Here is a 25723-nt window from a genome sequence, read left to right on the forward strand (position 1 = left end):
AAAACATGAGTCATATGAGATTTAAAAATATATATATATATTTTTTTTAGATTCATGAAAAATAAATAAAGAGAGTCAAAAAAGGAAAGATTTTTAAGTGTTACAAAGGATAAATGGTACCCCAATCATGGAATCTTTATTTCTGAAACACTTTCTCACACTCTCTCTCTCTCTCTCTCTCTCTCTCTCTCTCTCTCTCACACACACACACACGCACACACACACGCACACACACACGCACACGCACACATAGGCTACACACACGCAAGAAGGTGATTAGCGCACAGTCCAGTATGAATTAGCCTTGTCGTTGCTGTATTAACTGGGTGTGTGTCTCAGCTGCTCCTCATGAAAGAGATCGTTTTTTTACTGTGTAGCTGTGTGTATCAGTTGCCGGTGGCTGCCAAGGCATCAAAGCCAAAGTGTGTGTAATTGCTTTGGAGTTAATGACATGAGAACCTGGCTGGAGGAACATCTTCACATGGCTTCTGTTTAGCACCCTCACACTTCTTATGACTCTGAAAGCTTTATGAGTTTTATAGTAAAGCATGTTCCCAGTCAACAGTTTATACTCTCTCTCTCTCTCTCTCTCTCTCTCTCTCTCTCTCTCTCTCTCTCTCTCTCTCTCTCTCTCTCTCTCTCTCTCTCTCTCTCTCTCTCTCTCTCTCTCTCTCTCTCTCTCTCTCTGTGTATGTGCATGTGAATGGCACTGTTAATCCATGCAATATAAATCCCACCTTGGTGCCATTACACCACACGGTCACGCCATGGCTCATTTTTCTCCGTATTGTTCATTAAGACAAAAGGCACATTGTGTTCTGCGCTTTTTGTCCTTTCACCTCCTCCCCTATCCTCAGTCACGGATCCTGCTCTCCTGCTCATCCTGACACTTATAAAATGCAGGAATTATCACCACCTATTCAGAACTCATTAGTCTGGTTTGTGCTTTATCAGACGTGTGTCTGAGGACAGGCTGAAATGAACTTCTCAAGGCCTGGAGCATTTATGCTTTTTAAAAACAGTGGGAGGTTTGTAGCTCTTTGCATACCCTTTATCAAACAGTAGGGGAGGATGTTTTGAGGATATTTACATTTTTTGGTGGTCTCTTCTGAGAAAGTCTAATGGGAAGACACACAATTGTTATAAATCAGTGACACATACTATACTTAAAAGATAAGTGAGACAAAAGCTTCAAATTCTATTCAAACTTTGTTTAAAGTAGAATGCTTGTCCTGTATTGCGGCCTGGAATGGGAAAGCTGTGTTAAAAATGTTTATATATATATATATATATATATATATATATATATATATATATATATATATATATATATATATATATATATATATATATATATATATATATATATATATATATATATATATATATATATATATATATATCTGAGTGCAAGGGATGGCATACTCTCTTTGCTGTCAATCATAGTGATACTAGCCAATCACAGGCGTTTGTGAGCCCATGTATGCAGAAGAGGGTAGACAGCACTTTCCTCTGATTGCTCTTTCCTCTGTGTTACTCTGCCCTGGGAAGCAGCATGGCTTCATGTGACTGTGAGGAAAGCATCTCAGAATGCACAACACATCAAACATTGAGGTGGATGGGCTACAACAGCAGAAGAAACACATGGTTCCACTCCTATCAGCCAAGAACAGGAATTTGAATCTATCACAAACTGGACAGTTGAAGATTAGGGGGAAAATAAATCACTTGGTCACTTTTGTGCAGGTGTACAGGTGCTCCTAATAAAGTGGATGTTGAGCGTAACACATTCATCTTCTAGATGATGGGTAAATATCGGATTATATACCCTTTTCACAACAAATGATAGACTTTGTTTTTTCCCTTATAGTTTTCTAAAATAAATAAATAAATAAATAAATAAATAAATAAATAAATAAATAAATAATCTAGTAAATGGGTACTTGGCTTATAGAAAAGGGTACTGTGCTAAAAAAACAGAACTGCCAAACACTGCCACAGACCTAAATGTATTTTAGGAGAGGTTTTCTGATATGCGGGTTTCCACCACTCTCCATGTGTTGCTACTTCAGGTAATGGACAGGATGTTTGAACATTTCCATTTCAGAAAGTACTTTTCCAACCTCTTTAACCCTGAAGTGCTTTTCCAACCTTCCAAAGGCTACAGAAGCCTTTTTTTTTTTTTTTTGGAATGACCATTTTGTCTTTCATTAGAAATGGCCCTAAACCTATTTCACTGGTCATTGGCTTTGAGGGTCTTATTTAAAGCCCTTTGATATAAATACTACTAACTACACCTTAATGTCTTTTCTTTTCCTGTTTCCTCTGACAAACATGTGTCCTTTTCTATTCTTGTGTAAAAAAAATAAATAAAAAATCTTTATTATACATGTGATGTAATTTATATGAAAGATTGCAAAAGATAACTCTCGGGTCAGAGTCCTGAGTGCATCAGCTCAGTTGCTAGCGAGTCTTTTCAGTAGTGAAGTGGTCTGATTAGACCTTCAGCATGGAGTCTACTTTTGGAAAATTATACCCTGATTCGGGATGAAATTTTGTGGGGCTCAAGAGTGAGGCCTCATCAGGCTGCTTTATGAGAATGACAGCCGGTGTCTGTAAAGGCATAGTGCCTGATAGACCAATCTGATCTCATTTTCCATCAACTGGTGAAAAATACTACTCAGTCGCGTGCGTGTGTGTGTGTGTGTTATTTCTGGTGTGTGCTCCAGGGGAAACTGTTGAATCATTAGTATGTCTGAGGACTCAATATTAATTCAGGGATAAATCTATAGTGTATAGTCTCTCTCTCTCTCTCTCTCTCTCTCTCTCTTTCTCTCTCTCTCTCTCTCTCTCTCTCTCTCTCTCTCTGGGAAACCCTCATCCTTTTCCTATAGTCCTGTTCCCTTTGTTTAGACCACTTCCTCTACTCCCTTTTTTTTTCCAGACATGAATTCTTTTTCCTATTGACTCAGTTTACTTTTATCTTTTATTTCCTTCTTCTCCCTCTGAGAAATGGCATCACCATGCCAGGTTTCTGACTCGAACACACACACACACACACACACACACACACACACACACACACACACACACACACAGAGCCTGACCTCTCCCCAGACTAATGCCATGCTCTGAAGCTGAGAAACGCAGCTGATGGCAGAGGCTACAGCAAGAGATTTCGGTGATATATCTGGCAGCCTGCACAGTGTGAGAGAGTTAACCTGTTAGGAGGTTGTGTGTGTGTATGTGTGTGTGTGTGTGTGTGTGTGTGTGTGTGTGTGCGTGTGTGTGTGTTTGTGTGCGTGTTGTGCTGGGTGTTTCAGTAATACCTGAACAGTGGGGATGAATATAATGACAGCCTCAGCGTGCAGCTGTCCCCCAGTGGCTCTCAAAACCATTTCTAACATAGTCTCAAAACCGAGCCCTCAGCACTCCTGGTGTTCTCCTGGAGCCATGCTGCGTGCAAATGGAGGCCAGCTCATAACAATGACAAGCCAATTTCTCTGTCTGTATCGCTCTCTCCCTCTCATTCCCGTGGTGTGACTCATCTGTACGAGTGCTAGCTCACCTGGGAAATCACAAAATTGGGCAAAAGGAGTTGAAGGACATGAAAAAAATATTCTTATGATATTCACAGCCTGTCCGACTGGCAGTTATGGCTGACTCGATTTCATGGAGCCCGTTGCTTTGCATATCTCGCATAAGCTGAAACACACCGGAGTCATAGGCATTTTTTGGCCCACCTCATCTGAGCCCTGAGCATTCTAGATTAGAAATGTATTTTATGAAATTGAGGTTTGTGTGCATTTTGAGTCATTAATGTAATAGAATAAAAACAAATTGCACATCTCCTAACCTCAAAATCGACTCGAGAGTAAGTTGTTCATACTTTCTTCAGCGATAATAAAAAAAAAAAAAAAAGAAAAAAAAAATCAATTTTGGAGAATAGAGCACAAATAGGAATAACAACACAAACTGATGTGTGGTCTCTTGTGGTGTCTCGTTGATGTTCTTTCTGAAAAAAAAAGACGATGATTTGAATCTGATTCACATAAACACAGTCTACACTGCTGTCTGATGCTTTCAGACAACCTTTGGTTCTGAATTTGTTAAATACAATTTGAAATTGTTCAGAGAGCGACCACTGAATTCCTCCATTATCCATCCATCCATCCATTTTCTTATCCTACACGGCGTTGTAGCCTGGAGACTATCCCAGGAGAAAGTAGGAGTACCAGAGGAAACCCCCAAAGTACGGGGAGAACATGCAAACTCAGTACACACCGAATGGAGGCAGGATTCGAACCGTGGAGGTGCGAGGCAAACATGCTGACCACTAATCCACCTTGCCCCCCTTCCTTCTTTATTTAATATATAATTATTTATTTAGCATATTTATTTTCTTTAAAATGGTTATTTGTATTACATTTATTAAAAAAAACAAAACTAAAAAACAACAACTTCCATTTGTATCAGTGAAAATGTGAAGAAACTAAATTTGTGGGAAACATTCAAATGTCAATTATTGATTTTGTGCACTGAAATTGACAATAAAATATTTAATTATTATATATATGTATACTTTGTGGATGAAAGGAATTCCTTTTTTGGACAAAATTTACCTTAGATCCACAAATACACTTCATACATTATTAAGTGTACTGTCTTTACTACTCTCTCTAGTCATTTAGTGCTACAATATGCTCATTTTATCTGCGCAGCGTATTTACTGTTTAGAAAATGAATTTTGTGACTGACAAGAACTTGGTGCTTTGTGATGGACATAATGCATTGCATGACACAAAATTGATGTTGCGACTCACAAAACTTATTTTGTGAGTAAATACATTAGACGGACAAAATGAGCACGTAGTAGCACCAAATGACATTATGTGTTATTTGTGGACCTAAAACTGTCACAAAATGAGTTTCATGCATCCACAAAAGGAAAAATTACAAAATGAAAGGTATGGTAAAAAAAAAAAAAAGAATAATGTTATTTTGTGCACTAAATGATATTTGCGGTTTATATTTTGTGGTCTAATATATTCCGTAACCTAACTAAGTTGCTGCTGGCAAATTGCAGATGAGCATTATCTGCTGTTGTCATTAAAATAATGCATTTTGTGGCAGCCAGTGGAACCCTATAATAATAATAATGTAATTAATGACACATAATTTCATGCGTTCTTTGTTGTTAAGCAATGCCTGGATCCCTGAAGGGATGAACTGACTGACTGAAAAACAAAACAAAACGATGCAATAATCATAAAAATTCTAACTGCAATTTGATTTTATGTATACAGTGCTTTTAACAGTAGACACTGCTACGAAGAAGCTTTACAGAAATCTGGATGTGCATTTAGCTCCTTAATGAGCAAGCCAGAGGTGACAGTGGCAAAAAGAACTCCCCTAAGGGAGAAACCTTGAGAGGAACCAGACTCAAAGGGAACCCATCCTCTTCTGGGTGAGACCTGATAGTGGGATTTTAAATCATTACAGTATAGAGGTGTCAAAGAGTCAAAGCAGACAGCACTGTAGTTGTGTTGAAAGGATGTTCAGTATGAGCATACAGAGCTATATGTTTGTACTGAGGATTTAATACTAACAATGTGTACATTGGTATTCAGACCTCAGACATAAATATGGACTTAAGCGGTATTCAGGCAGTTGCATAAGCAGAGACAACTCTAATGCTGCTTGTAACTTGGAATTTCTGAACCTCTGACTAGGAAAAAAACAAGAGGACAATAGCACTTCAATTGGGAATTCCTCCTCAGGAAGTCAAGAAGGTCTCCTTAACCCAGAATTCAGCACATGATGTCATGTCAACATGGATGCTCACTTATCATGTCACTACTTTAAATGTATTTAACACTTTTATTTGGATAAATCTATAACATTGACCAGAGTTTGTGTTTGGGTTTTGGGAAATGAAATAAATCATAACTTCATGATCACTAATGTGAGCTGGATAGATTATTGCTAACAAAACACATGGTTTCATGGAGATATCTATGTCTGGTCCCCAGTTTGTTGCTTCAATGCAACATCCGTTACGTATGATTCTGGCCTTGGACTTAAGCCCACAAAACTATAGAATTCCATTCAAGTGCAATATACATGGCACTATTAATTAATGAATGATATTGTCCTTTTGTTTGTTTGTTTTTCCCATTTTCTTACAAATTTGGTTATCTGCCAATTCCCATCCACCAGGCAGCTCTCCATTATCACACGTCAACATCCCACTATCACATGCGGAATGCTTAGAATCCTGTGTCCAGCCTAATTGCGCCAAGGTTGCATGTTCTCCCCATGCTTCAGGGGTTTCCTCCAGGTACTCCAGTTTCCTCCCCAGTCCAAAGACATGCATTGTAGCCTGATTTGCATTTCCAAATTATCCATAATGTGTGAATGTGTGAGTGAATGTATGTGCGATTGTGCCTTGCAATGGGTTGGCTTCCCCCAAGTCCCCCGTGCCCCACGACCCTGTGTAGTAATATGGATGGATGGACATACTTCCTCTGAGTCACATGAAGACTACTACTAACGGAAAAGCTACTAATACTACATCACAGGTTGGCATATATATATATATATATATATATATATATATATATATATATATATATATATATATATATATATATATATATATATATATACACACACACACACACACACACAATATTGACACAACCAATGTGGTTCATGGAATGACCACGGGAATGCCTTTAGAAGGTACAAGTTTACAGTATCTAGACAAGGGTCCACTGAAATAACAGTGGTATAAACCTTTTTGGGATTTGCAACTCTTTGGGTATTCATGTGGGACCATCCAGTGCAGTAGAAGATGAGTCACAGTTTCATTATTATGATGAAACTGTTTTGAAAGCACTCTGTGACTTCTGACAAAGATTAAAATGAAGTAAATGGGAAAACATAGGAAGTGGGTAAAATTGAAGAAGCACTGATATTAACTAAGAGGAGACACACATGCACAAATACACAGAGAATGCGAAGAGATGTTCATATAGAAGGTGGAAAAGTGGTCACTTGTACATATGGATACACAAAAAAGAGAGTTGTCCACACACACACACAGATGTTAGACATTTGATGTGATGGTAGGCTGAAAGGACTGTCCATTTGCTCATCAGCATGAGGAGATTTTTGTGTGCCTAAAATGAACAAACATGACAGGAGGGTGTGTGTGTGTGTGTGTGTGTGTGTGTGTGTGTGTGTGTTTGTGTGTATGATTAGAAGAGATGATAACAGAACTTTGAGATCATGTCTCATTTCTCCAAGCAGAAAACAGCTAAATGTTGCCACTTTATTTATTACATATGAATATTTATTGCGTATTCAAAAATGTTTTTCTATTTTCTATCATGCAATATTAATAAAGACCTGCTTCATAAAGAGTTATTTTATCCTGAATTTACAGAGCATCTATCTAGACCAAAAAAATCATGAGTGGATTCCAGTCATTGTCCTGCGATGGACTGGCACCCTGTCCAGGGTGTACCCCACCTTGTGCCCGATTCTCCCTCGGACAGGCTCCAGGTTTCCCCGTGACCCTGAAAAGGATTAAGTGGTATAGAAGATGGATGGATGGATGGAGATTCCAGTCATAGGTGAAACGGAGTCAGATGTTGGGAATCAAAGCATGGGTGAAGGCAGCAAGATCCTGTATGAAGCAATATCAGCTCCTTTGGCCTCAATATGTCACAGCTGACCCATCAACTTTGCACTTCTTTCTCTCTCTCGCTCTTTTTTCTCTCTCTTACGCTGTCTCACAAACCCAAAGATGAAGGAAGCACTCTAAGTGACCTGATTAGCTCTAAATTCCTGCTCTCCCAAGTTTCATCAGTTATGCATGAATTTGATCCTTCTGTAGAAGTGTGAATTTTAGGGTCTTTCACCCTGAACGAGAGGATAGAATCTCCTACACCTAAGGGGATGTTTACATGACAACATTTTCAACTAAAAACGGAAAATGTTTTATACATTTTGACTGTTCGTTTACACGACAACGGCATTTTGGAGCCTGAAAACACAAACCGTTATCGTCTCCGTGTACACATATAAATTCACAAATTTGTGAATATGATGACGTCATGCGCACATGTATTGCTTGTTCGATCTATAGGCATGTACGTGAGTACTTAAGCTGAGATGCATTTGTTACATACGGCAAATTATCAAACACACACCTACGCCGACGAAGGTGCGTTTGGGTAAGACCTGGGAGGACAAGCAGTTGGTGGGAAAACCTTATCAGTGGCGTTGTTGACGAACGTGAATGGAAGGAAAACTTCTGCATGTCAATAGCCTCAGTGCCCTCAGTGAAGAACTTTGTCCTTACAACCAGGGTGAACAGACCAACATGAGATCACCAGTTGGAGTCCTTAAAAAAGTGGTGTGAGGGGAAATGTAAATAATTAAACTAAATGAACTAATTGGAAACCCATATTGTTCAATCAGGAATGTATAAATGATCCAACTGTTGTATAAATGACAGTAATGACCAAACTTACTCAAAGAAGATTTATTTAGGACATGACAGTTGCTGGCAGTGGCATCGCACTCTAGACAGCCGTGTCATCATTGGAACTTTGTGAATCAAAGGAAACAGAAGCATCCGAAGCCAGAGTTGAATACCGAGTGCTCGAGGCCAGGGAGTCTTCAGCACTGATATCGGCTGTTTCAATGCTGGATTCTATAGCGAGTGTTGTGGGCCACCCAGCCAACTCGTAGAACATGAATACAGCCCGTCTGTGGCCACTCCGCCGTCCAGAGTCCACCACCTGTCTATATTTCCTCCGGATGGCTTTCAGCTTAGATGTTGTGTGAGCTTTGGAAATCGACTCTTTCCTTTGAAGGAAATCCTGTATTTTCCTGTCCCGTATATACACTTGTTGGATAGTGGGTTAAATATGCCTCCAAGAATATTTTCCTGACATTTTGCTGCTTTATAGTCCAGGGTAGTAAAAAACCAACCTCATCGTCCATCCAAACAAAATTGTTCAATGTTTTAGCCATCTTGATTGTTTGTATTTACCGCTCTGTGGAAGAATGCTTATGTGTGCAGGCATGTAGTGTTTCCTTAAAAAGTGACATCACCCACTACTGTCCCGGCATGCATTATACAGCGTTTTTAGTTGTTTTCACAACTAAAAAATCCCTAGTGTTGAGTTAACACCCAGAGTGTTCATTTGTGTCCAATGGACTTAATATATACACTGTAGGGTGTAAATTAAATTAACACTGGTGATTTTGCTGTGTAATGGGGATCATTTTGACAACGTAATCTGTACGTGAAGCTTTTCAAAAACACAAAGGAAACACTTTTCCATTTTTAGTACATCATTGTCGTGTAAACATAAGACCTAAAACAGAAATAGCACTCCATTAAAAATTCGAAACAAGACTGATGGTTAACATATCAATGTGTAACATGTCTGTGACAGTAGACCCACTATAGTCAATGCAATTATTAGATCGCACTATGGTCAGGTTATCATGGTGTGCTCTTCAGCCAACAATAAAGATCTTTCAATTGGCACTTCTTTTTTTTACTTTTTAAAAAGTTTTCACTTTTGATGCCACATTTTCCTTCTGTTATTTAATCATTAATCGTGACAAATGGAAGAAAATGAATATTTCACTCAACTATTTCATTTGGTGTGTGTTCTTCAAACTGTTCAAACTTGCTTTGGAATTGAATTTAGACAGGTGCTGGAGCAAGTCAGACCAGACAGAAAAGGCCATATTCATTATTCAAATCCATCCAGCCTACGTTTAAATATTCAAATATTCACCCAAGAACAGCTCTGGGAGGATTGTCATGCAGCTCAACACAAATTTACATGCTTGCCCTTTCACACTGCTTTAAGACCAACTAGCTTATCTACATATTAACCGTTAATCCATAATCAGGATTTGTAGAGCCTCAGTGTCATAGTTTATTCTTTATGATTCTTTATGGAAGCATGTTTTAGTGCCTCATTTACCAAGACCGGTTATATGAGTGCTTAACTGTAATGTTTAACAGCAATAAAACTCAACAAACCAAGGTATTATTGTTTCTTGCGACATGGACGCTGATGAGAGCTGAGTCTGTAAATCATTGGAAGGAGGATGGAGCGTAAAGAGAGAAGAACCTTGATCATTTTAAGATTCTAAATACAGAGTACTAATTTGCATGTATAATTGTACGCACAGTTAGTGTGCGTTCTGTGGGTAATATGCAGTACAAACGAGAACTGGGTGAGTGACATGATTTGCAAAGTGAAAGGAACCCATACATGAATGAGTTATAATTATTTAATTTTTTTGCATGTGCTAAATATTCTAAACAGGCACGGTGTGTTTGGATGGAGTGGCACAGTGATGCAGCATGTAGCAGTTTAACCCTGTGCTTGGGTTATTATTTGTGTGTCAGTGTAGGTTTTCTCTGGCTTCTCAGCTTTCTTCCCACCTTCCAATAACATGAAATTTGGTGGATAGACTCTAAATTGCCCCTAGGTATGAATGTGTGTGTGTGTGTGTTTTCGCATAGTGTCCTGCAATGGACTAGTGTCTCATCCATGGTGTATTCCCTCCTCATGCCCAGTGTTCCTGGGTTAGGCTCCGGATCCACTCTGACCCCGTCCATAAAAAAAAACACTTGCTGAAGATAAATGAATCAATGAAAAAAATTAAACGTGGTTGTGAATAACCACGAAGAGTACATCATTCCCCCCCTCATGTATCATCAGTGCCCTAGAGTGGGAACTTGATCAGGAATTAGAGAACGTTCCCCAGTCACAAGTTCCCGAAACATGTCCATTAGGAAGACTATTCGTGCCCGAACATTACCGACAGGAACTCGTTATCTGGGCCCACACGGTAGTCGGTACAGGTCACCCAGGGGCACAACACACATACCATCTGCTACGGGAAAAGTACTGGTGGCCTAATATGGAAAGGGAAGTACACAGAGTGGTGGCATCCTGTTCCTCGTGTGCACAAAGTAAGGTACCACAGACACTTCCTGCTGGCAAACTCAAGCCCTTACCCTTACCAGAACGCCCATGGTCACATATAGCTGTGGATTTTGTAACCGATCTACCCAAATCCCAGGGAAACACAACCATTCTTGTCAAGGTGGACCGATTCTCAAAGTCAGTATGCTTCATTCCACTACACGCCCTGCCCACCGCCTTTATGACTTTACGCCTACTATTTCAATATGTTTTCAGATATTTCGGCATTCCGGAGGAGGTAGTCTGCGACAGGGGCCCTCAATTCACCTCCAGGGTATGGTCCAGCTTTATGGAAAAGATGGGAATCACCGTAAATCTCACATCAGGTTATCATCCACAATCTAATGGCCAAGTGGAACGGGTCAAACAAGAATTAGGCCGATTCCTCCGAACTTTCTGTGCCTCTAACCCCGAAGATTGGAGCAAGTTTCTGCCATGGGCCGAGTACGCCCAAAACAGTCTCCAGCACTCTGCCACCAATCTCACCCCATTCCAGTACGTACTTGGATACCAACCTCCACTATTTCCCTGGAATGCAACTCCCACAGAATCACCTGCAGTAGACCATTGGTTCCAGCGTAGTGAGCAAGTCTGGGTCGACACACACCAGCGCCTGAGACGGATCACACACACATACAAGCGCAAAGCTGATCGCCACCGCAGTAAGCATCCATGTTACCAACCCGGCGATAGAATATGGTTATCCACCAGGACTTAAGACAACCACATAGCAGTAAGAAACTCACCCCGAGATACTCAGGGCCCTTCAAGATCCTCAAACAAATGAATGAGGTTACCTATCCTCTGGAACTACCACGACACTGCTGCATCGCCCCCTCGTTCCACGTATCACATCTCAAGCTGGGATATTCTGTCATGTCCCAGTCCAGCCACGACTCAGTTTCCCAAGAAGCAACACACACCTCCCACACACGCACTCACCTTCCCCAGAGTTCTAATCACACACACCTGTCACCAATTTCACACACACTCACACCACAGCATATAGAGACTCTTTCACCACAATGACTTTGCGAAGTAAACGTTCAGTAGACTTGTTCTCTGTCGTTTCCAAGCCATTGTTTTCTAGTGTTTGTTTGCTTAGTTTCATTGACCTTAGCTTCCGTTTCCGACTACGAATTCTGCCTTGCCCTCTATTGTTTTGTTCGCCGATCGCCTGACCTCTGCCTGCCTTACGACCACGAACTTTGATCACCCCTTTGCCTACGCATTGAGCCTGCCGCCCGCTTCTGCTTCCGTGCTCCCTACGGTACGTGACATCGGTGAATTAAAAGTACAGTGAATATCTATGAAACCAATCTTAGCCCAGTAATAACAAGTAAGCATCTTGAGAAACTCTCCAATTATATTACTAAGATTTAATTTCCATAAACCTTCTCATTATTAAGGCCACAGATCTCTTGGATTCTCAAATTTGATTACTCAGAAGGAATTGATTAATTTTATATAACCGAAGCAGTAGTTCTTGAAGTAGCCTAGTTCAGTTGCACGGCAAAGCACACATTCATATTAAGGCTCTCGTTCTAATACACAATCATTTCTATAGTAATCACTCATTCCCAGGGATTTGCTTGGCAGATGTTCCACATAAGCTAAGCCTAATAATAAACTGATTAAGAATGTGCTGTTGTTTAACTTCAAGAGGGGAGAGAGAGAGAGAGAGAGAGAGAGAGAGAGGCTGGCAAATGACCAATTGTTTATAGTTGTATAAAAATAAGTGAAATTAGTGATAACGGCACATCTTGAGGTGTTTTATTCTTTACAAAGTAAAGCTCGTTTTATTTCGTCTTCAAGAAATGAAAACATCCTTCCACAAATTTAACACCTGCCCTCTGGTTGTACTAATTTGTGCATGATATTACCATTGACTTAGGAAATTGCTTTGTTCAGAGTTCAGAATTAATCAATTTGCACCGACTCTGCCATGCATGTATTCTGAGCCTTCAGGTTGAAATGAGGATATTTACCAAACATACAATACTGAAATGTGTTGTTTTGCTTATTTGCTCTGTTTGTGAATTGCTTGCACGTTTTTTTTTTTTTGTGTGTTTGTGTTATCTTTAACTTTACAGGTATTATTACACACATACACACACACACGCAATTAGTAAATCAGGACCAATGTGAGTGTATTCCATATCCTGTGTGTGTGTTCATTCATGGGTGATCATAAATTTCTGTACTGAAAACATATTTGCTTGTTCCCTTATCTGAATATGGCTGACTAACAGCATTCTACCAACTCCTTCACCAAAGTGCAAAATAACTACTGTAAACAGAAGCCATATCAAATTATCCTCTGAATCATATTTAAAGCATTGCATTACCAAGGTTGCGTGTGAATGTCACAGCCACAGCAAAGCTATTTGTGCTGGAGCGTTTGTGTTCATTACGTTGGGATATTTGCACTGTCATGGTTAATAAGAGACTCTCTTATTCTCAGTTAACTACTCTCCACCACCATTAATTCAAGTGGCTTTGGCTTTAGTGGGGAAACTCACTGAAGCAGTATGCTCTCTGCTAAGAATCTCTCAACCACGGATGAACTCTTGCTGTTGGTGACTCTAGTATTACTCCCTTACATCTTTAATAACCCTCCATCTCTTTCCATTTGCCACTGTACTGCATCCTCCCATTTCGCTGCTGTCAGCATACATCTGCAGGCTGCTTCTTAAAGTTTCATCTAACAGTAGCTCTAGTAATGGAAAAGTTACAGTGGCACCCTCGAGCAAAAATAATTCTTTCAAATTGTCCATTCAAACTATAGATGAAACTTGTCCTTGAAGTCGCAAAAATAATTCAGATTAGAAATACTTTAAAACAAAATTGTATTTTCTCTCAAGTATATGTGCCAAAATTTAGGGCTGCAACTAATGATTATTTTCATAATCGATTAGTTGGCCGATTATTTTTTCGATTAATCAGATGGGGCGGGCCAAGCTTTCAGTACCATTTTTTTGTGTTTATTTAAAATAAAATCCACAAACTGAGTGTTACAAATATAAACTTCAGATTGTCCAAAACAGAAAAGTACCCAATACGCACACACACCAGAATATATATTATTAATGTAGGACTGTATGTGTGTGTGTGTGTGTGTGTGTGTGTGTGTGTGTGTGTGTGTGTGTGTGTGTGTATATATGTATATATGTGTGTGTGTATATATGTGTATATATATATATCACTTATTTTGTAGTATTTATGCATTATTTTCCAATCAGCTGAATTTACCACAGGTGGACTCCAATCAAGTTGTAGAAACATCTCAAGGATGATCAGTGGAAACAGGATGCACCTGAGCTCAAGTTTGAGTGTCATGGCAAAGGCTGTGAATAATTATGTACATGTGTTTTGTTTTGTTTTTTTTTAAATAAATTTGCAAAGATTTCAAACAAACTTCTTTCACGTTGTCATTATGGGGTATTGTTTGTAGAATTTTGAGGAAAATAATGAATTTAATCCATTTTGGAATAAGACTGTAACATAACAAAATGTGGAAAAAGTGAAGCGCCGTGAATACTTTCTGCGTGCACTGTATAATAAAAATTCTGTATATATGATATATGCTGTAGTCTATGCCACTGTTTCCCAACAGGTGTGCCATCTGATGAGAGCAGGTGTGCCTGTAAAAATCCTTCAAACATTTCTAAAATGCTAAAATGTGTATAAAACTTTTCATATATATATATGGTAAATATCTGATGTCTGAAATAATAACACAGACATGCATAACAACAATAATAAAATTTATATATCTATAAATCCCTCCCCCTTGACCCCCCTCGCTGACCTGTCAGCAGCACGTCAACATCAGTATAAGTAACGCATGCGTGTGTTTTATCCTAATAATTAGCGTATGATGATTCGTGGGTAGTGCAAAAGAATATGGACAAATTTTTTAAAAGAAAAGCTCCAGATGCTTCTGGGGCGTCAACTTCATCCTCATGTAGCTAAAGCCTTGTTTATACTTCCGCCTGGGTCCGCAGCGCGAGACTCCACTGACTGCGCGCACATCTCCCCAAACGGACGAGGCGTTTGTACTTGACGCGCTCGCGGTTGTAATATTCTTTGAAACGAAAGGGGGCGACTTTGAGCAATCGTCCTATAAACCAACAGGAAGTAGCTGACAGAAGAAGTAGTTTGTCGGAACAACTATAGCAATGCTTACAAACATGGCGTTTTGCGTGGAGTTGTTGAATGCTGAGGAGAAATTGTTGTTTGTTGTTGACGATGTTTGTTTTCAGTAAACTTCACTAAAACCCACAGTATGAAAAAAAGAGCAAAGAATCATAGAAAAATCATATAAAACCGAGTAAACCTTGAGATTATCACTTGTCACATTACAAAAAAATAGGCCTAGCTATAAATATCAGAGTATGTATCAAATTAAATTGAACAACCTCGATTTTTTAAAAACATTTTATTCATTTCATTAAGATTTTTATTAAACATGGACTTATTATTTATTGTAGGCTCATTTTGTAAATGTTAGCAATTACTGTAGACATAAGAAAAACGTGGGAGCTTCCTGCAAATGTCATTTCTCACATTTAAATATCAGGTGATTATGTTCACCCATCAATGTAAATGTCTCTTTATGTATAGAGACAAAATATAGATATTACAGAATGATCACTGTATGTTCACCCATCAATGTAAACGTCTCTATATAAAGACAAAAGAATGAGGTGTAATCACCATATGAAGGTTTAGTGTAGTTAGTGTAGTGTAGTTTAGTGTTTATTTGTGGAGATACTGATGAATGAGAACATGGTGCATCCCCAAAAAACCTTCAGCTTGGGCTTTATTCTTTCAATGGAAATCACTATTTTTAAAAAAACCTTCCATGAATTTTGTGCCATCTGGCTATTGCTATGGTCCCACATGGATGGATCACCTCTATCCCTATGGTCCCACATGGATGGATCACCTCTATTCATTTCCGGATCCGGCGTCGGGCGGCAAGTTATAAAAAATGTCGTGCACACCACCACGAGAAACGAGGCCTCGCACACACAACCCGCTCGACTGCCTACTCTGTGATGACATCATTTTTGCGGCCCGCTCCCTCGCGCTATTGCGGATGTGTCGAGTATAAACCAGGCTTACGCTGTGTAACACAGCATTTCCAAACCTTTTTTCAGTTACAGCACCCTTAGAAAATTTTAAAATAATTTGTGGCACCCTATACAAACACTAATGCTAGATGAGCAGGCATGCCTCTCATAGTGTGCAAAGCACACACAGAAGAGCTAATATTATCAACTGGGCTTGCCAGGTTAGACATAGATATTTCAAAAATACAGTTATATCTTTAAGAAATAACTGTGGAGCACAACTGTGCAGCATCATGGAAGGTGAGCAAGTAAATAAAACATCAACTTATATTTGTCAAATCACAGCAATTAAAAAAATATAATTGGTCACACTAAAGAGACACAGTATTTCAACTGAATTTCAAATGTATGGAGTTGTGAATTATATTTCCCCAATGTACAGTTTGCTCTCCTATTGCCACATCTATGGTATCTATGACTAGAGAGCAGATATGTTCCAGTAGTTCATTTCAATTTCTCTTTCTCCTTATATGCAAGTTTTATTATGGGTTCTGTTCAGAGTTCTGTTGACAGTCAGTGAGTCTTGTTACCTTTTATGTTGCTGGCATCCATGTAGGCTGCTATTGTTACCTTAAAGAGACTAGACATTTTAGTCCAGAGAAAGGTCAAATCTTCTGTGCGTTTCCAAAATATCAACTGTTATAACAACTGTGGTATACAACATAAAGCTTGGTCAGTATATTGCATGGTAATATGTTGTGGGTTTATGTGATTATTCTTTGTCTGTAAAGGGCCTGAGAGACAAAGATAACCTTTGCCTTAATAACTGTGGCCATTGAAAATATATCAGAAACATTTCCTCATTGCTGTTTGGCAGTTTAAGTCAGCTACACAAAATGTAACCAAATGTACCTATGTCAGCCCAGTGTACAAATCTCGACAAAATGTGGTATAAACATGTTACGTTTATGAAAAACATGGCCTGCTGGCTTCAGGATGTAATTTTTCCAGATGTATAAATCCAAGCTAAATTGTCCTTGAATGAGTAATAAATCAAGATGATGGTTGTGTAACCCACCATGTGGCTCTTTTTGTCGGGTGTATTTTTATACTTTACTTTTTTTTGGTCTGTTTCTTCTTCCAGTACACCATTTGTCATTCAATGCCTAAGGACGTAGCTCAATACCTTGGTACAATGCTCATGATTTGGGTCCTGAAAGCAAGTAGAAGTTTGTAGATGTGGACGTTTTTTGTTGAAATGATGCAAGCTGGGTGAGATTGGATATTCATAGTCTTTTATAGAGAGACTCGTGATTTGAAAAAAGGAAGAGTGTAAGGATGAGTGTGTGTCCTAATCTTAGTACCACATCTGTGTAAGCAGATGGACTAAACAGAATGATGAGATTCTATTAAATTAACTTCTAATCCTGTCTCTTAGTCTGTAATCCTTATGATCCATATGAAACTATGAATCATTCAAGGAAGAATCTGGAAAAGAATGGACTAAACCCTAAAATAGCATTATTTTCTCAGACCTGCAGTGAGGATGGGTTTTTAAAAATAATCATAGAGATGCAAAAGCCTCAAACACAGCTCTAAAAGAAGAATTTCTCAAGTTTAGATTAAGAAACACAGTACCTTGAGATTGTTATTCACCTAATCTAAGTATGACAAATTTGTTCTCACTTGTTCTCACACCTCCATGGTTGGGGGTTCGACTGTGTGTTCGAGTGCCATGTGTGTGTGGAGTTTGCATGTTCTCCCCGTAGTGCGGTGGTTTCCTCCCCCAGTTCAAACACATCCATGGTAGGCTGATTGGCATGTCCAAATTGTCCGTAGTGTATGAATGTATGTGTGAATGTGTGTGTGATTGTGCCCTGCAATGGCTTGGCACCCTGTCCAGGGTATACCCCGCCTTGTCCCCGATGCTCCCTGGGATTGGCTCCAGGTTCCCCGTGACCCTGAAGGATAAGCAGTATAGAAAATGGATGGATGGATGGAAACCTTGTTCAGTGTTAACTGACTTTCATTCATTCATTACTAAAAGAGTTAGCATTTTCAGTTGAAACGTCTCGTTAAGCAGGAAGAAGGAATCAGTTTCTTCAAAGTGGTCCACAAGTGCACACTTTATTTAGGTATCAAATTATTTCCATCTTTAATGTTCTTTGATCCCAAAGGTAAATTTTCAGTAACACTTTATTTAAGCACTGGGCCTTCGTAACATATTCACAAGCACTGAATAATTATTTTACAGTGCTGGGGAATTTATCAAAGGTACTAAAGTGGTAACAGTTATGAAGCACCAGGTAAACCTATTTTTTCATTACATTGTCACTGTTAATAAACAAACAAACAAACAAACAAACAAAAAACCCAAATTAATTATGAGATCAGAAGAAAATTTGCAGTAATAAAGTTGATCGGTCTGCTCATGACGATAACTGAGGGTTGTTTTTGTTTGTTTATTTGATGTAGACAAAGACAAGGTTATTTGACAGGTTTTGTCCCCTCACACAAGTTTTGAGCCTTTCATTAATTCTCCAGCATTGCTTTATAAATGATTTATGCAGTGCTTAGGAATGTGTTGTAAAGAACCAAGGTACACTATCTAACCAAAAGTTTGTGGACACCCAACCATCACACTCATATGTGCTTGTTGAATATCCCATTACAGATTTAATCCCACCTTTGCTGTTATAATAACCTCCACTCTTCTGGGAAGGCTTTCAACTAGATTTTGGCGCATGTCGGTGGGGATTTGTGCTCATTCAGACACAAGAGCATTAATGAGATCAGGCACTGATGTTGGGTGAGGATGCCGGGGTGCAGTTGGCTTTCCAGTTCCTTCTAAAGGTGTTCAGTGGGGTTGAGGTCAAAGCTCTGGGCAGGACACTTGAGTTCTTCCACTCCTACCTTTTAGCAAATCATTTATTCATGGAGCTTGCTTTGTGCACAGGAACATTGTGATGCTGGAACAGGTTTGGGCCTCTTAGTTCCAGTGAAGGGAACCTGTAATGGTACAGCATCCAAAGACATTCTATACAATTGTGTGCTTTCAACTTTGTAGAAGTATATAAATGATTTTGTCAGGTGTCCACAATCGTTTGGCCATATAATTTATCTACCTTTCAAATAACGTTCTGCCAAATAACGATACTCTATTAACTAATTAGATGACTCGAGTACTTGCTAATGGACAGAAATTCAGTCCAAAAATGTGCCATTATCTCACAGTTTATGGGAAAGTTCATTGGCACTGATTTTCACCCTGCTTCGTTAACAGAACTACAGTTGTCACATTTTTTCTCCAGTGGTATGAAGCTGATTGCTTTACTGCAGTGTTGGATTGTTTGTCTTGTTTGAAGTTTGTCAAGAGCACTTAGGACTTCTGAGCAGATACTTTTGGTTGTCCATCGAGCAAAACTGAAAAGTAGGGGTGACAATGCTTTTGCAGTTGCAGCCCCAAAACTTTGGAATAATTTGCCTTTACATGTTAGGCAATCCCAGACACTTTCTGCTTTTAAATCTAGTCTTAAAACTCATTTTAACTCAGTATGAGAGCTGTTTTTATGATTTTGTTCTTGTTTTATGTTTTGTTGTATGTGTTTACTGTTTTATTCTGATTATGTTTGTACAGCACTTTGGTAAACACTAGTAGTTTTAAAAAGTGCTCAATAAATAAAATTTGACTTGAGTTTGAGACTAATTTCCCAACTTCATGTCTTGATTGTGCAGCTGAACGCACTTATTGAAACTTGCTACTGTAGCAGCTGTGGTAGGGAAAAGGTAAAAAGGAAACCCTTACAAAACTGACATTAGTAGTTTAGTCTAAACCCTAGTTTAGTCTTGACAATTCTCACCCATTAGATAATTCTCACCTATCATACAACATGGGGAGGGTAGGACAAGCACATGCTACTTTAAGCACTGTTGTAGGAAAATTATCACTGACAGGGTAACGTGATGAAGTCTGATGCAAAGCAGAGTTACTGTTGCCACATCAAAGTTGATTATTTTCCAATAAGAGCACGTCCTGGAGTGTTTTATTCCTCTTATACCACAGCAATGATACCATTTTTTTTTTTTGTTATTAATTAAGAAATAATTTCATACTTTTCATCCACTTATAGCTTTTTGTCTAATAGACTTTTAATGTTTTGGAATGCCTGTGAAACAGGTAAATTCTTGTTATCACTTACATTATAAATGGCATAAACATTTGCTCTGTCACCAGCCTCTCTTTATTTCTATCTCTTGAAGTTAATAAGACAAAATAATGCTGCTTGCCATGATCATGAGAAAGTAACTTCTGTCCTGAAGACTTTCCTATGCCGGAAAACTGTTACAAAGCACTGACACTCGAGACTGCTTTCAGAAATACTAAATACTGTAAACCTCTCCTTACAGGAAATGTCACCATATCAACAATACTTATTTTATTTGATTAAATAACAACCCGATCTTAAATCTGTTTTTTTTTAGCCTTGGGTTATGTAGATTCTCCACCATTCAAGTCTTTGTAATTTAGCAGCTACTATAGAAACCACAATGTAGTAGAAAAAACGCGTTAATTTAAACCTGTGGTTTGCCTTACAGCCGGAATTACTGTCAGAGCTGCTGTCTGTCAGAAAATTCATTATCACCTTCTGACCAATCATATTCGAGAATGTATCAGCATTGTCGTGTTAACTGATTTAGAGCCTGTTTCATGTATAAACATGGTGCAGTCTGCTTTGTTTACTTGCAACAAATACGTTTGTAATATGATTCTGTCACAAGGAATTACATAGTTAGAAAGGTTATTGTGTATTTTTTAAATGTATGATTCCACAATGCTTTGCAGACGTCTACCAGACTTTCTCTAGGCTTTATACTGCAACTAAAACTCAATATTTATAGTAGTTATGTCAGTCTGTTAGGGATATATTAAACAGTGCCATTGAAAAAGTCACCAATAAAATGCACTGCTTTTAATTCTACAGGTCCACTGGGGACAAAACTTAATTGATAGCCTCATAGATCTATGGAGTCTGTTAACAACCAGCGGCAGCAGGTGGACAGAATCTGATTTCTGATCCGTGCTGACACTCTCGTTCATTCTCTCTAGATGTAGCCTGTGGTTGAAAAAAAAATGGAATTATGGGTGAAAAATTTAATGTGACACCGACTCATTTGGCTGCGTAAAGAAGCTCAGCTGTGTGTGTTCTGTAATGACATGAGTCTACCATACATTCTCCAAAGGGTATGGTGGCAGGCATCTCTTTCTCTTTTACTTGTACTTGTGCACACACACACACTGTCTACACCAGCTGTCCTCACAGACACGGGCACTAAAGGCATTAAAAATAGCATTAGAGCTGAAAATACTGTCCCTCATCTCATTTAGAGGGTGTCTGTGTATCAAGAGGAGCGAGCATGCAGGTCACGCACTGTGCGACTCTCATGTTGCCCTATAGGGATGGCTTTAACCACAACAACCTCCAGCAAACCTTCAGTTAGTCACCTAGTGCTGTGCACGACAGGAAAGGAAAATAACCTGACAAAAGCACACAGACTGAAATCCAATATAGAAGCCATTAATAACTTTACCACGTGAATCCCTATGACTCATGCTGCGTAAAGCATGTTCTCTGATTTTTGCTTTTGTCTAGCACGGAGTCTGGACTAAATATAGATATTATATACACCTTGTCCTGTATTTTGAGCTAGTCTGTGAGTCATATCTGACAGAGGTGACTGTACATGAGGAAGATAGGAAAGGCTTATGAACTGTGACATGGAATATCAGATTCTTATTATCTCCTTGACTCACTGTTCCACAGTGTGACAGGGAGGTTTGGGAAAGGTGTGACTGTGGTCTTGTGGGGGGTGTTGTTGGGGGGGGGGGGGGGGGGGGGGGTTCTAAAACGGAAATTAATGAAAAAGAACAGTGATGGATTGATTGACCAGCCACTTTAGTTTAATTTATTACCCTTTCTAAAGTCATAAAATTTTATTTGTATAGTGCTTCTAACAGGAGACATTATCACAAAGCAGCTTTACAAAAATTAGATTCAGATTGCTAATAAGAAAACCAGAGGTGAAAGTGGCTAGGACAAATTCCTTGAGATGGCACGATTAAACAACAAAATCGTGCCATCTCAAGGAGTGCATGAGCAAGGAGTGCATTATACTTATTCATATGATTGTATAGCTCAAAAGCTGATTTTGGGAAGTAGAATTTTTTTATGGTATTTATATGGGACCATCCATATCAGCAGATGAGAAGTACAGATAGATCCAAGCTTTTTGTTGGATTCGATCACCTGTGTGCCTAAGAAAATGAGGACAAATGACATCTTGGTTATAATATCTTACAAACATGGTGTTCTATCAAATAACGGGTTTTCTCCTTCTTCCCCATGTCCTGCTTTTGTCAATCTGTCCTTGAGCTGCTGTGATTCCAGAGAGATTTCTGTATTTGTCTAATGGAAAGTGCTCATCAGAAAGCACAGCATTCTCCACAAGTCAACACAAAGTCTCTCTAATACGAAAGGATCGGTAATGCAGGATGAAATGGTTGATGCAAGTGTAGAGAACAAACACAGTCCAAATAACTGATGAATAGAAGGACGATGCAGGTCATATACGATAGTCCACAGTGAAAACAATCAACCAAACACAGTCCAGAGAGAGTAAACCAGGCAACCAGAATGTGAAATAACTTATCTGAAATAATATCACCTTTCCATTCCTGCATTGGCTAAGTGCTCATACAGCACCTCACTACAGATGATCTAAACAAAACTACATTTTCAAGAATCTAAGAATTTCTTGAGAACCAGGAACCACACCCATAACCCAATCTTAAACATCCATACCTTTTCATACTACTTGAACTAATGATGTTTGTCCTGCCTTCCTTATTCGTTTGTTCAGTCTGTTAGTATCTCCTGCTTTAATGCCACTGCTCCAGCATACCGTTACATAAAAGATGACACTTGCCACAAACATAGAACCTAGCATCCTGGTGCATAAATTGAAGGACATGAGCTTTCTTAAAAAGTAGTCTGTTCTAGCCTTTCTTGGCGACATGAAAGACCATGTATGGCCATCTAATGGTCATGTTTTTCTGTATTTACAATGGTGCGATCATGTTGTCACAACCAGCAAACTATCCTCATTGCCTTTTTAAAAACAATCCCATTTGAGCAACATCCTTTTCCGTTTGAACCTTATCCTTTGATATATGTGTAGAATGTGGAACTAATGTCTGATTTGAGAAGGTCCACATACATGATGAATTCAGGAGAGCTGATCCAAGATTTATTAATGTGAGTAAAACATGTTCAAAGAGAAGCTACAGCTCCATTAATGATATTGATTAAACCCCATGTCCTCCAGAGACAATTTCGAGTAGCCAGTACACCTACCAGCATGTTTTTGGGAGGTGCGAGGAAACAGGGAAAACACATGAAGAACATACAATTCCACACAGATAGTAACTGGAGCTCAGGAATGAATCTGGATGGTGGGGAGTTGTTGATTAGTTTACTGATTGATTGATTGTTCGATTGATTTGTTGATTCATTCTCAGATCTCCAGATGTTACCAAACAAGCTGTGGGATATAATCTCTCTTGCGTCTCCTGGGTCTGGACTCGGTTTCCAACCAGTGGGGCATGTATGATACAGCTCTAGTGGAACCTGACCAGGGGACTTTCTTATAAATAGCCCCTCCCACTGCTACTGGTGCCTTATGATTCAGAGTGGCTTTACTCCAGGGCTCTTCTGGATCGTCAATCCAGAAACCATTCACCCTGTCATGGAGAACCCAGCAACCATATGGAAGAACCTCATTTCCTCTGCCTATATCTTATTCAGTTGTTTCTCCATCTTTGAACACAAATATGCCATAAGCAACAAATCTGCAAACACAAAATCTGTAGGAATTTGGAAATGAAAGTGTTTATTTTATATTTTAGATTATATGGATAAAGTGGTATAAATATTATGACCACATGCCCTACAACATTGTTCTCATTTTATAGCAGTTTATAGCTATATAGTTTATAGAGTTAATTTCTTTAATACAGGAAATTTGCAGTCCTGACAACATGGTGATGTAGAAGGGTGTATTAAATTGACCCGATCTTATTCTTTTGTTCACCTCTTTATTTGCATATTTATATGCTTTGTTTTGTTGTTTTGGATGATACCTCTAATCCCTGGCCAAGTATTTTTTATTGTAACTGCTTACATCCTGCCAAGATGAACTGAAGGCCAAATGCAGTCTCTGATTCAGTCTCTCTTTTATGCATTGTATTTTTAACATAATGAAATGTGTGTGGGAGAATTAAAAATTGTCTAGGCTCAGAAATAAGGCAGTCAGGCAATCAGCTATATATAGAAACATTAAAGTCCCCCCTTAACAAGCCTAGTTTGAGAAATAAACCCTCAAACATTGAAGAATTGAAACAGAAGCCTGGCATGAAAACATGATATTGTGTCAATCTAAGAATATAAAAGTAAACCTTGCCTCTACACTGATGTCTAGTCCATACAAATGAGCTCATTGGCACTTAAACTGTGTTTGTATTATTTTTTTCCATAATTTCCACAGATATTACTTTTGCAATGAAATCTATTGTGAATAACAGATAGAATACAGATAGGTTTCATTGATCTTATGTTAAGTGAAGTTAGGACCTGAGCTTTTTTAATCATTCATCTTCAGTAACTGCTTTATCCTAGTCAGGGATGCAGTGGATCCAGAGGCTATCCCAGAAATACTATGCGCAAGACAGGGATACACCATGGGTGGGGCACTAGAGTAGCCAATCCACCTACAGGCATATTTTTGGAAGGAGGTTTGAGGAAACCCGAGAACACAGAGGAAACCCCCACAGATATGGGGAGAATATGCACAGTGGCAGTATCCCAAGCTCGGGATCAAACCAGGGACCATGGAGGTGTGAGGAGACAGTGCAACCCCTGTTGCTGTGCCACCATACAGCTTTTGCTTAATCCATTAAGAAAAATCATAAACAAACCATGTTTAACCTGTATCAGCAATTTGTCATATATGTCCTATAACTAACTGTGGACTAGGTTGACTGACTACACTAAATGGCCCCTAGATGTGAATGTACTCAATGTGTGTTTGTGTTGCAAGCTGTGATGGACTGGTGTCCCATCCAGAATATATTCCCACCTCGTGTCCAGTGTTCTTGTGTTCAGCACAAGATTTAACATAACCATGATTAGGATAAAGCAGTTATTGAAGATGGGTGCATGAATGAATGAGTCATTGAATGAATGTTATTGCCCTGAAATACATATTATGAATCAACTGAATCGAGATATGACACAGACTTTCAGTTGGCACTTTTGCTTGGATTGGGTTTGAAGGTTATTAAAATAAAAACCGAAGGTTGTCCTTTCTGTGTTTCTCCCACATCAACTCAATTCACTCTTCAATGCCACCAAGCACGTTGTGCTTTTCAAATGTTTGCCTTGTTTTTATAATTTTATTCATTTCAAGGAATAACTTCAAGTCAAGGGGCTAGCTGCATCTCGTTCTGCCAAATCCAATATGTAGTTTCTTGAATTAAAGGCATTCCTCTGCAAAAAC

Source organism: Ictalurus punctatus, chromosome 7 (assembly GCF_001660625.3).
Source record: "Ictalurus punctatus breed USDA103 chromosome 7, Coco_2.0, whole genome shotgun sequence".
NCBI classification, from domain to species: domain Eukaryota; kingdom Metazoa; phylum Chordata; class Actinopteri; order Siluriformes; family Ictaluridae; genus Ictalurus; species Ictalurus punctatus.